General features: G+C 46.9%; 1 long non-coding RNA gene across 1 annotated transcript in view; it reads right to left on the bottom strand.

The window, feature by feature from the left end:
- Positions 1–6,061, bottom strand: part of LOC109287463 — a 47,858-nt gene extending 41,797 nt beyond the window's left edge. The window contains exon 1 of the long non-coding RNA XR_002094872.1: positions 4,126–6,061. This is a non-coding gene — a long non-coding RNA (uncharacterized LOC109287463). The remainder of the gene's footprint in view (positions 1–4,125) is intronic.
- Positions 6,062–6,068: the final 7 nt, after the last annotated feature.

Here is a 6,068-nt window from a genome sequence, read left to right as displayed (position 1 = left end):
CTGACTGGGGAACCCTTAGAATGAGTTCCATCTCCTCCCTTTCCCCCCTCTCATTCTGAAAACTTGGCAGCCTCTCAGGGAGGAGGGGCCATTGCTATGGGCAACTGGCTTCAGACTGGCAGCCAACAGCTAGATTTCCTTTCCCCCTAGAACCAAGAGTGAACTTCTGTTTGGTCCAGGGGGTCATTGCAACTCAGAACGCGTCCTGCAAAGCATGCTCAGTTACAGCGGGAAGCTTCACTTTTGTCTGTGCCCTGCATTATTAGTCCCAATTGATACATAGCCATTCTCTTAGACTCCTTCCTACATTGTGGGAGCAGTAGTAGCTTAATCTACAGGCATGAACACCTCCTTTGAATATGGTTTTAGTAGATTATGGTCCTTACATGGCCAGAGGCACCCATTTTATGGGCTCTGCTACTGACTTCACAGACATTTCTTGTATCTCCCCTGTCAGTGCCCTGAGAGTCAAACACAGCAATAGGATTAATAAGGCCATGGCCCTAAAACAGTGTCATTTGTGGAAATGCAGCCAGCACCCACCTGCCATTGCCTGAGACTGCACATTCCTCCCTGAAAAGATTCTGAATTGAGATCAAATACTACTATGGCTGCAGGCAGCTTGTAGAGAACAGGCTGTCCAAATCTGTATTCCCATTTCATCTCCAGTGGAGCACAGCCTCCAAACAAGAATGGCAGCTTCTTCTACTTATAGCTTGAGGGTTTGGCCAGGATGACATGACCAGACCTATGAAATTAAAGGTCATCTGAAAGAGAAGGGAGCATGAACAGCTACAGAGCTCTGGCTGGGTCTGGACATTAGGGGTGTGTGAAATGGGCCCTATTCAATTTGGATTCAGCCTGAATCAGGGACAGTGATTCGATTAGTTGATTTGGATCACTGTCCCCGATTTGATTCAGCCATATCTGAATCTGAAGATTCGATGCTGATTTGGAGAATCAGCAATTCGGCCAGAGACACAGCTTTAAATATTTTTTCTACATACCTCGAGGTACCAGGTGTGGCTCATGAATGCTGCAATGATAGGATGGATGGAGCATCCCACAAGAGCATGGGGGGCCCACATGCTCAGCGGCGAACATGGAGGTGAACTGGAAGTACTCCCGATCCACTTTCAGGTCTGCCAGGGAGTGCAGGGGGGGGGGCCCCAGACCCAGGAAGCATAAGTCGCCTACCTGTAGGGGTATGGGAGAGGCCTCTCAGTGCTTTCCCCAGTGGACCTGGAAGTGGACCAGAAGTGCTTCTGGTCCACTTCCGGGCCTGCTGCCGAGCACATTGGGGACCCCCCCACAATCCTCTGGGATGCTCCATCTGCCCCAGCATCACAGTGTTGATGAGCTGCCTGATACCTTGAGATATATAGAAAAAACATTTAAAGCTATGTCTATGTTCGAATCACTGAATCTTTCCGAATCTCTCTGAATTGATTCAAAGGGTTCTGATTCAATTCAGAGAAATTAAAGGGTCTCCTGACTCAATTGGATTTGGAGATTTGGCCACCAAATCGGGCTGAATCTCCACCTAATCGAATCAGCGACTGAAGCTTCGCACAGCCCTACTGGACATGATTCATCCCTTGGGAGTGAATAGCTGTATAGTTTAGAAGTAGCAGGGAGCAATATGACGAGTCAGAGAAAAAAATAGAGAATAATTAATTGCTGTAATGAGCTGCTAGGGGAGGCTCAGAGCAGGATGGTAAGGATTCTAGTGCTCCTGTCACCATGAAGTTCTGATTGGCTAAATTGTGCATCACAGTGACAATGGTAAATTAAAGGTGGTATGGATTTGCTGCAGTGTATTCCCTGAATGTTCATCAATGCCACCTTACTAAGACAGTTTTCATTTCTACAAGAATGCAATTTTAGAGTCAAAGCATATATAAGTGCAAAAACTGACATCCATACTGTTCTCTGAAGGCCTTTTATCATCTGCCTACTATAGAAGAAGAATTCCCTTTACAAATCCAACCAAATGCACATAGACGCAAGCAAGCACATTATTATCCAGTTATGTGTAATATGTGTTGGTGTCAGCAGTACTCTATTTATTTATTTATTTATTTATTCAATTTATATTCTGCTTTTCCAACAAAGGCTTGGGGAGGCTTACAGTAAGAGAACAGAATAACATATAAAACAGGAGAATGAACAAGAGAACAAAACACCTTAAAAGACAGCTAAAATATCAACATAAAACACTGTCTCCCTCTAGAAACATCCCCTAGACAATATCCCAGGTTAGCTTTGTTTGCTTAAATGCCTTCCCAAGTAGGAAGTCTTCCAGTGCTTCTGACAGATGTCCAAGCTCAGGCTTTGGTGGGTCTCAAGAGTTAGATAGTAGGGCTGTGCAAAATGGAAGCATTCCATTTTGACCAGCGTTTTGACATTTCGACCGAACAGTATTGTTTGGATTTTTGTTTCGAGTCAAAATGGCTGTTCTATCCCATTCCATCGAAACGTTTTTCTGTTTCAACCCTATTTCAACGTTTCTCCCTTAAGATATAATAGGGAAGGTCAAAACAGGCTATAACTTTGTCATTTCTGGCCTGATTTGGATGAAACTGCACCCCAAAATCCTGAAAGCAAAACGCATGTCACATGTATGTGTTAAGCCACAGTGGGGTCAAAACTGCAGGCCAGCAAGCCCCTGTGGAGGCCACAAAGCCTGCCAAGCTTCAAGGAGATAGGTGCTGGGGGTTCCGGGAAACTGCACCGCGAAATCTTGAAGGCAAAATTCATGTCGTGTGTGTGTGTGTTAAGCCACATTGGGGTCAAAACTGCAGGCATGCTAGCCCCTGCTGAGGCCATGAAATCTGCCAAGTTTTAAGGAGATAGGTGCAGGGGGTTCGAGGACACTGCACCTCAAGCTGCAGACCAGCAAAACTCATGACATAGCTGAGACTGTTTGTGTTAAGGCACAGCAGGGTGAAAGCTGCAGGCCTGCTAGCCCCTGCTGAGGACACAAAGCCTGCCAGCTTTCAGGGAGATCGGTGCAGGGGTTCTGGGTTCTGGGGCCCTGCATCTCTGGCCGCAGGCAGGCAAAACTTGTGTCACGGGTGCTTGTGCAACTGTGTCTGTCTTGGGGCAGAGGGGGGAGGGAAACCACTGCAGGCCTGGCTGCTAGGCCCTGCTGCAGCCACAAAGCCTGCCCAATGTTAAGGGTATTGGTGCAGGGGGTTTCTGGGGCCCTGCACCCCTAGCTGCTGACAAGCAAAACTTGTGACATGGGTGCTTGTGCAACTGCTGCCTCTCATCAGGCAGCAGGACTGAAGATCCCCCATCACTTGCCATCAAGACCTGGGGGTAATAACTGACCACAGTATGAACATGAGCTGGCAGTGCAATGCTGTTGCCAGCAGGGCCAACAATATGCTGGAATGCATCAATTGATGCATCTCCAGGAAAACCATTGCAAAGAAGTGATTCTCCTGCTCTACTCGGCTTTACTCAGCATTGGTGAGACCACAGCTGGAGTACTGCATCCATTTCTGGGCTCTGCGCTTTAACGAGGAGGTAGTAAAACTTGAGGGAGTCCACAGAAGGGCTACCTATATGATCAGAGACTTGCAGGACAAGCCACATGAGGAAAAGCTGAAGGACCTGGGACTCTTCAGCCTGAAAAAGAAAAGGCTGAGAGGGGACTTGGTAGAAGCTTACCCTACCCTCAAAATCCATTTCAACAATTCCTCCACCACCTCCAGACTCCTGACAGCCCTTACTGGAACTGCCTCCAGCTATCTGGTCGTGTAATTAATCAACACTAATACGAACTGATGCCCTCCCACACTTTTTGGGAGTGGACCTATCACATCCAGGGCTATACGTGTGAATGGTTCAGCTATTATGGGCATAACCTGCAAGGGTACCCTTGGAGGCTTCTTTACACTGACCCTTTGACACTCAGAACATCTATTACAAAACTGGTCCATATCTTGATAGCACCCTGGTCAGAAGAAATTATGCTATAGTTTTCTCTTTACCTAGTGGGTTGGCGTGAGCCAATTGCAATAAATCACGATGATGGGACAGAGGCACCATAACGTGGGCTAGCACCTCATCCTCCCACCACTCCCTTTTAAGTTGGTACAACAAACCCTTCCTCACCTCGCAACACAGCAGTTGATCACACAGTTCTGGGCATATTACCTGTTGCTCTCTTTCGGCAATCTCTGACTCCCACATGGCTCAAAATGTTGGCTCTTCCTGTTCGGCTTCCCGGAATTACGCTCCACCTGTGAACGTACTTATATCCCATAGATCAGAGTCCTCCCTTTCTGATCCCTCTGCATCTTCCTCACCTATAAGGCCTTCCCTGGGGGCTATTTGCTCCTGTTCCTTTGCTAACAATTGATCGATCTCCGGCCAATCTTGGCCTAATATCATAGGGTACAACAGGTCATCTGCTATCTCTACTGGCCATTCCAGAGTGACCCCTTTTACTGGTAGTCACACTCTCATCCTTGGGTACATGCAGCCTTGTCCTTGTAAGCAAACCAACTGGATAGGTGTCAGTTTCACTCCTCCGCTTAGGGCTATTAACCCTTTTTGCACCAAGGTTTGATCACACCCTGTATCTATAATTGCCTGGACCACTTGCCCAGCCACCTCCGTCAACACTGATGACTTAGCTCATCATCCTCCCCCTAGCACTCTTCCGAAACTACAATCCATCATCTCCACTGGAGGTGGTTCCTGTGCCCCCATTGACTCATTTTTCCCTTCTTGCTGCACATAAAATTCAGAACTATATAGACGTGGGTTACTTGGGCAGTCTCTAGCCATATGCCCTTTCTTACCACATCTAAAGCAAGTGACTCCAGCCACTATTACCTAGTTAAGCCCTTTACTGTCACATTTCCCCTGGAGCTCTCTGGTCCTACCACTCATACTACTGTTGGGTCCACCAATTTTTTCTCAAGGCCCTTTCCCCTATGCACAATCAAAATCCTTTGCTAATCACAGTGCCTCTCTAGAGGTCTTGGGGCGATGACACCTTACCCACCTCTGAGTACCTTCCTCTAGGTCAGTAAGGAACTGTTCTAACAAGACTGTGTCAATCAACCTCCTCCAAGGATGTGACTGCCGGCTTAAGCCACCTATTCAGTAAAATCACTAGTCTCTGTAGCAAAGCCCTAGGAGTTTTCTCTTCTTTCTTTTTTCACACTCTGAACATTTGTCCATATCTCTCTTGGGTGATATCCAAATACAATAAAATTTCCTCTTTGACCCTCTCATAATTTTGAACACCTAATTGTAACATATTACTATATGCCGCCTGTGCCTGTCCAACTAAAAGTACTCCTAACTTGGCTGCCCACTTTGATGGAACTAATCCTGCCTCCACTGCAACCCTTTCAAAACGCTCTAAAAATGCTTTGGGGTCATCCTCTAATGTCATTTTTGGTACCTTTAAATCCACCAAATTGCGCTGTATTAACTCCTGTTGTCTCATCAGTTGCTCATCTACCACCATCTGTCTGACTGCCTGTTGCTGCTGCTGCTGTAATAACTGTTCTACCAGGCCCAAGGTCTGTTGTATGGCCTCTGCGCCTGTTGTGACCCCTATTGGCAGATCTAACTCCATCTCTACCCCTGGGGTGGGTTCTGCTTTCCCGGCCAATGCACCAATGTGATGACTGTAGGTATTATAAGGCTTACTGCCACTGCTGAGAGTTCATTTACCTACAGGCAGTGACAGGATGGACCTCAACCTCAGATCACCTGGTCTGCCAGGACATTGATCTTACTTTTTCTTTCCTGCTATGACTTTGTTAGTACAATGTTAATAGGAGGCAATACCCCAAGGTGATCCTTCAGGTCTTGATCTCTGTCTTCTTCTGTGGGGCTCCAAACCTCCCACCCTAGCCACTCCAGATGGAATTCAAAGTTTCTCTTCAGCCTGGTTTTGATGTTGCCCAATTGTCTAATGCTCATCCCTCTGTAGCCTGCCATCTGGATGACTATAGTCTTAGTCCAACACACACCCCATCAGGGGATGGCTCAGACACCCCAAAAACACAACAGTTTCAGTCTGTCTTTAAATTCAG

The sequence above is a fragment of the Gavialis gangeticus genome, unplaced genomic scaffold, assembly GCF_001723915.1.
Source record: "Gavialis gangeticus isolate Ggan-Ray unplaced genomic scaffold, GavGan_comp1, whole genome shotgun sequence".
Lineage (NCBI taxonomy): Eukaryota > Metazoa > Chordata > Crocodylia > Gavialidae > Gavialis > Gavialis gangeticus.
This window is presented reverse-complemented; position numbering and strand designations above follow the sequence as displayed.